An 11171-nucleotide genomic window follows, 5' to 3' on the forward strand; every position below is an offset into this window, starting at 1 on the left:
CTCTCCTCTCCTCTCCTCTCCTCTCCTCTCCTCTCCTCTCCTCTCCTCTCCTCTCCTCTCCTCTCCTCTCCTCTCCTCTCCTCTCCTCTCTTCTCATCCACTCTTCTCTCTTCTCCCCTCTCAGTGCCTCTGAATATCTATCATCCCCATCCCTCTCTTCTCCTCTTCTCCTCTCATCTCATCTCATCTCATCTCATCTCATCTCATCTCCTCTCCTCTCATCCACTCTTCTCTCTTCTCCCCTCTCAGTGCCTCTGAATATCTACCATCCCCATCCCTCTCTTCTCCTCTCCTCCTCTCATCTCCTCTCCTCTCATCCTCTCCTCTCGTCCTATCTCCCCCCCCCCACACACCTAGTGGCTTGTCCATAACATGTTGAATGGAGTGGCCAAGGTGGGGCACACACCCAGTTTAGGGGGGCCGTAACATGTTGAATGGGGTGGCCAAGGTGGGGCACACACCCAGTTTAGGGGGGCCGTAACATGTTGAATGGGGTGGCCAAGGTGGGGCACACACCAAGTTTAGGGGGGCCGTAACATGTTGAATGGGGTGGCCAAGGTGGGGCACACACCCAGTTTAGGAGGGCCATAACATGTTGAACCTTAATGCAAGGTGGATTTTTACAATATAATTATGATGATTCAATGAATGAAATGCTTCAACTCAGGTTTGGTACATTTCCCTGTTCAAATAAATCATAAATCAATTCCAAAAGTATTGTAACAGTGTTTGCATTCAAGGTCAGGATTTTATATAAGGGTATTAGCATACAGCAGTAAATTCACTTGATAGTGCCATGCAGAGTGTGAATTATACCATGACTTTCAGAGGGTCCATATTTTATTTGCGGGACCTCCTACGTGTGCACTTGCGCATATGGGCTTTAGAGTAAAGATGTAATTTAACTGTAAAAATGTATTAACTTTTAATGTGTCATGAACATAACCAGTCATGATATTCTCATCTAATAAATCCCTTCAAGTTAAGTAGGTTACCGAAATAAGTCCAGCATCCGAACAGTGCACTGTGTACATAGCCGCGGGAGGAAAGGGTGCTGAGGGTGCTGCAACAACACCTGAAAAAATAACTGTTATTAAAAAATGAAATATGACTTTTCTCACAAAGGTAGTGCACTGGGCCTTTACTAGTCCTGTATTAGAATTTCTGGGGGGGGGTCCACCGGGGTGTCCAAACGTGTTTCAGGGGGGGGGGGGGTCCTGGACACACCGCTGCCCACCTCCTCTCTCTCCATCTATCTCTCATAGAGTTTTGATGTTCCTGTCGACCTACAACCATATTCAACCCTCGCCAGCCAAAACATACTTTAGCAAGACCGGCAGTCTCTCCCTCCTCTCTCCCCCTGCATGGTTTCCACTCCATCAAGCCCATCAGCTAGGTGTGAATCACCCCAGGCACCCCCCTGGCAACTGGCATATCGCCCCACTGACTGAGTCACGGCATAATTATTTACAGAGATCAGCGGTGGAGACCCACAGGGGGTAACCATGGAGATGCCATTGCACCCTCACCTCCCATGTCAGTAGGGGAGAGGAGAGGGGGAGAGTGGAGGAGAGGAGTTGGGAGAGATGAGGAGAGGAGAGGGTAGAGGAGAGGGTGAGAGATGAGGAGAGGAGAGGGGTGAGAGGGCCAAAGGAAATATCTTGTCCAACCTCTACAACCTCCCCACAGCTTCCCCCGTCAGCCCTCCTTTGAGTGTGTGTGTGTGTGTGTGTGTGTGTGTGTGTGTGTGTGTGTGTGTGTGTGTGTGTGTGTGTGTGTGTGTGTGTGTGTGTGTGTGTGTGTGTGTGTGTGTGTGTGTGTGTGTGTGTGTGTGTGTGTGTGTGTGTGTGTGTGTGTGTGTGTGTGTGTGTGTGTGTGTGTGTGTGTGTGTGTGTGTGTGTGTGTGTGTGTGTCTAGGACGGGGGGGGAATTATTTTAAGAAGGAAAATTTTTACTCGGTCGGACAAACACCGCTCTAGATCTGCCACCTTTCACCGCAGATGTGGAAGTGGGACATCGGGGAAGTGGTGGATCCAATACAAGAAAACAGAAAACAGATTTTTCTTGGGATTTTTTTATTATGCTAATTAAATTTCCTCATAGCTACGGAAATCGACTCTACTGTGATAGGGAAACAGGATTTTCAATGGAAATCAATTTTAGGTCCACAAGAGAATAGAAGAAGAAAACGTGTGTGTGTTTCCAATCATGCAGCATTCAGGCGGCGTGCTGTCATCCTGTCGAGGGGCAGAGCAGCCCAGAGGAGCTTTCCTGATGATGTGATGTCAGAGAGACTTTTCTCATGCAGCCTCTGAGAGAGAGAGAGAGAGAGAGAGAGAGAGAGAGAGAGAGAGAGAGAGAGAGAGAGAGAGAGAGAGAGAGAGAGAGAGAGAGAGAGGTGCAATCCCTGAACTCTACTCAGGCCAGACTTAGAACACGTTCACCTCCTCTAACCTCCCTCTCCCACCGCCCTTCCCCTTTCTGACCCGGCCTGTCTTCGTAACGAGACATATTTAATATAGACCAGATCTGGTCCCAGACCTGCTAATTAGGAAGCAACAGTGTTCGCAGTAATTTAATTCATTACTTCCTGATTAGCTCCAGATAACTTGTCACAACGTAATGATCATCCAATAAAAATCCTGTTTGTGTTTATCATTAAAAACACAGAGCTGATGATGACAGAGCAGAGTTAACCTCTGTGGCATCTCCTGGGTCCTGCCTATTTCCCCACCCTAAATCAACCCCGAGCCCCAGCCAACTAGAAAGTTCATGTGTGTGTGTTGTTAATGATGAAGTAATTCATTCCAGCTGTGTGAAGTTAGGACCGTTAGAACAAACAGCCGCAGGGTGGGAATGGCTGTCAACACTCATTAGTCTAACACCTGTACCTCTACTGTCAAACACACTCTGCACTATTCTCCCTTTCACCCACCACAGTAGAGGTAGACTGAGCTGTCAATTAATGTAGACAATAGTAGTGGGTGATTGTCTGTACAGATTTACCTGGATGGGAACAGTCTTTTAACTCTGAGGGAGACTGACAGGTGTACACTACAGGATTTTGGCCACGATTTAGCTGTCCCAGACAAGTGTTTCAGATCGGAGACAAAATCCCCATGTTGTTGCCTACTTGGGGTGTGCGGCCGTCACCAACACACGCTAGATGTAAAGCAGTCAAATACGCAATCTGATGGCTACGGATCTCGTCGTTGAGCAGTTCCAGAGGTCTTGGTATTTTCAAACAGGTTTGATTTTATCGGCACGATGTGCAATGAGAAGTTTTGAGAACAGTGATCAGCAATAGCCAATGAGAGCTCGCCAGAGAAGAAGCTAATGAGATGGTGACGATGTTTCGGATCGCTCAGAATGTGTAGACTCTCGAGCATACTACTAGTATGCATTTGTACTTGACTTCAACCAAAGCCAAAGTGTCAAATCGTTCCCAAGTTCCCAAGCAATGTTGGCTAGATATTTAAACTCTGTATGGCAAGAGTGAAATTCTGACTGAACATTTATGAGGCTGCTTTGAGCCACAGCTTGTAGCTACATTAAATGAATCACGTCATTGTTTTCGCGAGACAGCATAGTATTGAGAATCTTCACGACCAAGTGTAAAATGTTTCTGGTGTGTGATCACCGTCTGTGCCACTACGTCGGCAACATACAAGAAACGACAGGAAAGATGGTTGTTTAATGTGAGAGGCTCAGCGATATTAGGAATTTAATGAGAGTGTAATAATAAGAGTCTAAGATAACATATGGAATTGTTTTAAGAAGGTCATACCATGGATAATTTAGCTGTTTGATTTAGAATTTTAGGACCACTAAAAGTATTTGATGAAACATTGAATTTGACCTTACTGATATCCCAGCGAAACAGATTGGATGACACATTCATACATGGGAAAACAGATAGTCCAAAAATCAATTAAAAGGAAGTATGGTTTGAGATGTCTGAAATGCATCTGAGAGATACGTATAGGAAATCATAAAACAAATAATCATTTAAAAAAGGTTACATGTGACACCCTAGTTCCAAAAAACATATTCATGAATGTTTTACCGGTCTGTACCAGGTTACCTTCAGACGAGTCTCGTGTCACTTGTAGCGTGTCGCTTCTAAACATTTCAAACTGTTTACGGTTAAGTTTAGGTATTAACTCTGATTTTTTAAGGTTAGGCATTAACTCTGACTGGTTAAGGTTAGGCATTAACTCTGACTGGTTAAGGTTAGGCATTAACTCTGACTGGTTAAGGTTAGGCATTAACTCTGACTGGTTAAGGTTAGGCATTAACTCTGACTGGTTAAGGTAAGGGTTAAGTTTTGGGATAGGCTTAAAACAAAAATAAATAAACAAGCTTTCTAGCTGGATTTGAACATGCACCTTTTGGCAGTAGAGGAAGAGGCTCATCCCCATCCACAACACCATAGCAAAACAAAAACTACTAGAAGGTAACGGTGCTTGCTGTCGCCCCTAGCGGCCAGTTTCCACGTCATCTCCCAATGTCCTGAGTTGAATACAACATTTTTTTTTTTTTTTTTTTTTACCTTTATTTAACCAGGCAAGTCAGTTAAGAACACATTCTTATTTTCAATGACGGCCTGGGAACAGTGGGTTAACTGCCTGATCAGGGGCAGAACGACAGATTTGTACCTTGTCCAACACTCTAACCACTAGGCTACGCTGCCGCTGAAAATGCTGAAAACAACAGTGAAATACTTACTTACAAACCCATAACCAAGAATGCATTTTTTTAAGCGTTAAGAAAGTATTGACAAAAATAAACTGAAGTAAAAAATATAAAAAAATTACAAATAACTAAAGAGCAAAAATAAAATAACAGTAACGAGGCTATATACAGGGAGGACCGGTACAGAGTCAATGTGCAGGGGCACATTCTTGGATGGACGTTGAACACTAACTTGTATCACGGGTGACTTGTCTGGGATTGAGATGCAGCCGTACAAAAAAACAGAAGTTGCTATCTTAAACACGGATTTTGATGGCATTTTTGTATTATGCTAATTAGCAGGCATGGACATCGACTCTATGGGGTTTATTTAGCATTTATATTAATAAGAATAGATCATTATGAATTTGACAGTATCTTACAGACAGCTCGTGGTGAGTATAAGTCTTTATTTCATGTTACAGTACAACTACTGTAATATAAATACAGTACCAAAGCAACTACTGTGTGATGACACACAATACTGTAAAATTGACTGTATTATACTGTAAAAAAAAGTAAATGGTACCATAATCAAAATGAATGAATGAATGATTGAATGGATGAATTAATTAAATTAATTGAGGGGAGGGGTTTGTATTTCACAGTATTTTACTGCAATTACAAGCGATTGGTGCAAGCAGGTTGGCTGTTTGATAAAGTGCTTACACATTACAGCATATTAATAAATATTTGGTGTTTTATATCAATTGCACTTCTATAATTGTTTTAATAAGTTCCTATCAAGGATCATTTTGCTATTTGATTTTGAATTTATTTGACAAAAAATGTAATAACAGATTCATCACATGGAACAACAGATAGTTCCAATAAAGGAAGTTCATTCTGAAGTGTTCTTTCTGTCCTATAGCTGAGAGATCAGGAAACTTTTTTTGTACATGTAGTTATTAACCCCTTATTTTTGGCACTAAACAGTCTCCATATATATTTCCATTCAATTTTTCAACTGGTAGCGTGGGACCTTCAGACGAGTCTTGTGAGGCCTGTAGGCAAAACAACCGACATGTACGTGTTCATGAGAGTCTCACCTTTCCACAGAGAGGTCATATTAGTGTTTAGCCGACTCAAACTGTTCTGACGCTACAGACAGAAGTTGGCAGATTGGCTGTATTGACTTCAGACGAGTCCCAAGATGCTTGTCGTAGAGAAAACTGGAGAAGACCATCATGTTCGTGAGAGTCTAATCTTTCCATAGAGGGGTTATAATAGTTTGTAGGCCAAACCATTCGAATTCTACAGCCGATTGTGTGAGAAAACTCCTCTGGACTTCTCATGGTCTGACAAACACTGCATTGCTCTGTCACCTCTCACGTAAGATGCGGTGGATTGAGATGCATCCAATCAACAACAAAAAAGAAAGATATCTCGAACTTAAATTGACAGATTTTTATTGGGATTATTTAATGATGATAATTACATTTCCGTGGGGGCGTGGACATCGACTCTAAGGTTTTATTAACAAAGGCTGCTGAGCTGGCAGCAACTACAGGGAAAAACAGACAAAAGGACATGTTCAAATTCTCAGCCATTTAAGGTTTAAGACTTGCTGTCATTCTAATCTGTGCCCTATACATTTTAAATTGACGGGGAACTATAAGCACATAAGAGGTAAATTGGTACAGTATTCTCACTCACAGGTGCAACAAATACAGCCTCTTACAAGGCTTGACTAAAAAAGATATGTTAATGAGCCAAAAACAACAATACCATGCACCCACTAGTGGTCAAATGTTTTTGGTGTCCCAAGATTTGTTACGGCACTGTGTTTTATGAGGTGGAATTACACTACCTTTCGAATACATTCCCACAATGCACAATCATTTACAGTATGCTGCAGTTAAAGGTTTCCAAGTTTTCTACTGTTTATAATACCTCAAATTACCATATCAATTACAGTCTTCTGTTACAGTCTAGTTTCGCTTAAGAACACATGATCTAGAAATAAGTACTTTTTTGTACCCCTATCAAGAATAGATGCTCAGTGCATTAGTGTCATATTATAGATAATTGTAATACATTTTCCATATTTGTTAGAGTCTCATGCTCTTTGCTTTCTAATAATCAGACCGTAATTGTTCTAGCCGACCTCAAAAAGAGAAGCACTAGTCTAAGGACAAAAAGTAGAAAAGAAAACCACATAGCAGAAAGACACAAATTATTATGTTATTCATTCCTCTAGTAATATTTATTCAAATAGATATTTTATTTATTTATACTATTTTTGTTGCCTTTTTGTTTAGCAAACATCAATGAATCCTCATCTAAATGTGGAATAAAAAGAATAGTTGATCGTTTAAAAAGTTGTCTCGGCATAGATTTTAACATGTAGGACAACTTAAATAAATGTTCAACCTAGAGCCTTTTTGACTGTTAATATTCTGTTTGCTGCATCAACATGGGAATGTGACCTTAGTAAAAGCCCTTGCTGTGGTTGTATCAAGATAAGTGTAAAGAGATACAGAGGGCATACATTCAGCATAGTTAATATGCATTGTGTTATTTGTCATTTTAGTATGCATGTAGTGGAATGTTTTAGAGTAATTGCTTGCTGTAAAAGGCAGTGTGCTGGGTGGTCTCATTTGTAATCTGGAGTGTAACTTGAGTGTCCTGTGAATACCAAGGACCAGGCACGCAAGTCAATGTGCTACAACATACACGCAGACATACGCTCTGCAACATTCGTTAAATAAAGACTGGAATCTGTCTTTTGACCTGCTTTTCGATAAAATCATGCTTGGCTGCTCTTTTCCAAAACAATTTTTGGAGTATTATAGCAGCTAGTGAAATCTCAGATAGAACTGGTGAAGTATATCAAATCTCTTTAGGGTGCTAACTTCAAACATGAATGGCTGACCAAATGGTCAGAGGAGAGGAGAGATAGAGGCCAGGCCAGGGACTGAGGAGGCCTTGGGGTGATGGAGGAGTCCCTGGGAGGACAAACTGATAAGACCCAGACCAAACCAGGGATTCATGTGAGAGGGCTATGGGGTTAGGGTGGTGTGTGTGGAGGACGGGGACGGGGGGGCAGGAAGATAACGGCAGGCCGATAGGAAGCTCACAATAGGAGGCTGTGACACAGATAAGAGACAAGGACTTCTCTGATGCACTGCTGCCCTGAGAAGTTGTGAAATACTTTTTGGGGGGCACGATCACAGCCTTTTCGGTTCACTCAGCTGCAGCCCACACATTAGCTCTAGTAACTAAAACAAGTCATCAGATCTCAGGCAAAGTTATTCTGCACTCGATGTATAGTTCACTAGACCACCTCCACTACATATGGTATGGTTCTATAGTTGCATATGGGTTAGTTGTTGAGCTAAATGTGGTATGTTTCTATCTGTTCCTGAGGTTGTGATCTTGGGCTCTGCTCCCTTGCTTCTCCCTTCTGCTCCACATTAGTCTGAACACAGGAGTCACAGCCCAGATGGAGCCCCAAGGACAAAAGAAATTAGCTTGAAAATGTTTCATTTTGGAACAAATCCTCTGTTCTCTGATCCAGGCCCCTTATACATTCATGTCACTAGTCTCTCTCCTCCCACTAGTCTCTCTCCTCCCACTAGTCTCTCTCCTCTCTCTCCTCCCACCAGCTCTCTCCTCTCTCTTGAAGTGAGCCTGGCCGGCCACCACCTTGTTTGCTCAATAGCGTGAATATGCAATTTACCAGTGATTTATCACCAGCTAGATAAAAACCTTCCTCAACACTTCAGCTTTTAACTTTTCTCCTCATGGACAATCACCAAAGTCTTGTTATGATAAGTTCACTATAGACTGGTGTAGGCCTACACTTATACTTTCATCCACACCCACTTTAAGACAAATATAGCTTGTGGGTGGTGGTAGAGAAAAGTAGTTTAGTTCTCTTTTTTTCACGATAATCCCAGGTCATTGGCAGAGTGAACATATTATCAATCTCTCAACCAGAACCAGAAGCTGTGTGTGTGTGTGTGTCCTGTGTGTGTGTGTGTGTCCTGCCGGGACACAATGAACATACACACACACAGACAAACAGGGCACGCTCACACACACAGGCACACACAGGCACACACAGGCACACACAGTCACACACACGCACACACACGCACACACACGCACACACACACTCAATGAACTCAGATCTAAATTCAACAATGATGCACACCCATTGTGTTTTTAATTAGTATGTTTCTACTATATTTGCAATGTGTCACGTCTTTACTCAGTGTGGATATCAAAGTCAAATAATCTATTCTACTACAGTAAATGTAAACCTTTTATAGAGGTTGATGACCTCCATACTCTCCACCACTTATTTACCCAGGACATCCTCTCTGTTAGAACATCAGTCAGTGATCTTCAGTCTCCCACCAAGAGCCCAACAAACATGTGAATATAAACAGGCCTTCTGTTCTCCTGCTATTCATCACCTCTGCCTGTTTTTGACACACACACACTCACACACACTAACAGGCATAGCAGGGAGGAGAAAGTCTTGAACCAGTCTCCCCTAATGGCTGCATCCTGTGTGTAATTCCTTGGGACCGGCTTTGTTGGTAAAATATGCCAGCACCTTGAGTGTGTGTGTTCACGTCTGTTTGTTCAGCAGGTCTATGCATATCCAGTAGCCATTAAACTCCTCTTGCGGAGTGTGTGTGGTTATGTTTGTTGCTCCCAGCCTGTCACTAGAGTGTTTCACTCTGTTCTCTCTCTCCACCCTGCTGTTCCTGCACCTGTGAGCCACCAAGGGTGTGTATGGGGGAGGGGAGAAGGGGGAGGGAGGTGGGGCACCAGGGGTGAAGAACTGATTTCAATAATGATGTTGAACCTGAGAGATTTGAGAAACACACCATTATTGAGGACACTGAGCTGCTCCAACAAAAGTCTATGTCAACTAACAGGTTTACAAAGTGCAATGATGGATACCTCCACCAGGAAGTTGACATCATGCTCCAGAGGATGGGAAGACTGGATAGGAGTTGTTCAAGAGCTCTGGAATGTTATTTTATACATTTTAGATTTCTATTTTGTACAAATGTTTTGACTGATTCAATGCAGCCCGCAGGTGGTTTGAGTTCAAAAAATATATATATATATTTGAATTGGACGGATCCGGCCCACGGACATATACTACATAACCAAAGGTATATGGACACCTACTCGTTGAAAATCTCATTCCAAAATCATGGGCAATAATATGAGGTTGGTTCCACCTTTGCTTCCATAACAGCCTCCACTCTTCTGGGAAGGCTTTCCACTAAATGTTGGAACATTGCTGCATGGACTTGCTTCCATTCAGCCACAAGAGCATTAGCGAGGTCGGGTACTGATGTTGGGCGATTAGGCCTGGCTCGCACTCATCACTCCAATTCATCCCAAAGGTGTTCGATGGGGTTGAGGTCAGGGCTCTGTGCAGGCCAGTCAAGTACTTCCACAACAATTTCGACAAACCATTTCTGTATGGACCTCACTTTGTGCACGGGGGCATTTTCATGCTGAAGCAGGAAAGGGCCTTCCCCAAACTGTTGTCACATAGTTGGTAGCACAGAATAGTCTGTTAGCATCGGCTGGAGTGGTGTGTGTGTGTGTGTGTGTGTGTGTGTGTGTGTGTGTGTGTGTGTGTGTGTGTGTGTGTGTGTGTGTGTGTGTGTGTGTGTGTGTGTGTGTGTGTGTGTGTGTGTGTGTGTGCGTGTGTGCGCGTGTGCGGTGATGTTGGACAAGTGGCCTATAATAGTAACAGGTCTAATGGAGGGTGATTCTCAACATTAGCTCTGTCTTCTGCTGTTTCCAAATAATAGACTCAACCCCTGTAACACTGTTTCTCACCCTCTCCCTGATCTCTTTGAAGTGTTATTATACCTGTATTTGATTTGAGTATCAGTCATTTGATAGAAATACATCAAAGTATATGGTACAAATGACGATAATACTTATAATATTATGTTAGAAACAGTAGCTGATCGTCATCTATGACATATAAAGTAATTCCAAGAGTTGTGTTGTCATGACTCCCCTGTGAGGATCCAAAAGATCAGGTTACAGTGTATCAGCTCTACCGAGCTCTCTCCCGTGGGAAGGGTGGGGCTTTGATGACACCTCACATTGAACTTATACTATAGGCAGTAGACGGTTCCTTTTATGGTCTAGTTTGGATGATTGGAATGTCTGTGTGCCTTATGAAGAGTTTGCCGCCCAAAAACTACAACATCAAACAATGGACACTGGGAGAATATATTTCAACATCCAAATGTTGGGAATGATGACAAATGGAATATGGAAAATGAATGTCTATTTTGTGATGTCATTCAAAGTTGCATGAAGATGTCATAACGAAACCATTGTAACTTGAAGAGTTGTCACACTGTGTATATCATGTTAACATACTTTACATTGGCAGTCCGACAGATCTGGTTTTGGCGGTGAGCTGTTTTTCATGGTTCATG

This window comes from Oncorhynchus gorbuscha, unplaced genomic scaffold (assembly GCF_021184085.1).
Source record: "Oncorhynchus gorbuscha isolate QuinsamMale2020 ecotype Even-year unplaced genomic scaffold, OgorEven_v1.0 Un_scaffold_499, whole genome shotgun sequence".
Taxonomy (NCBI): Eukaryota; Metazoa; Chordata; class Actinopteri; order Salmoniformes; family Salmonidae; genus Oncorhynchus; species Oncorhynchus gorbuscha.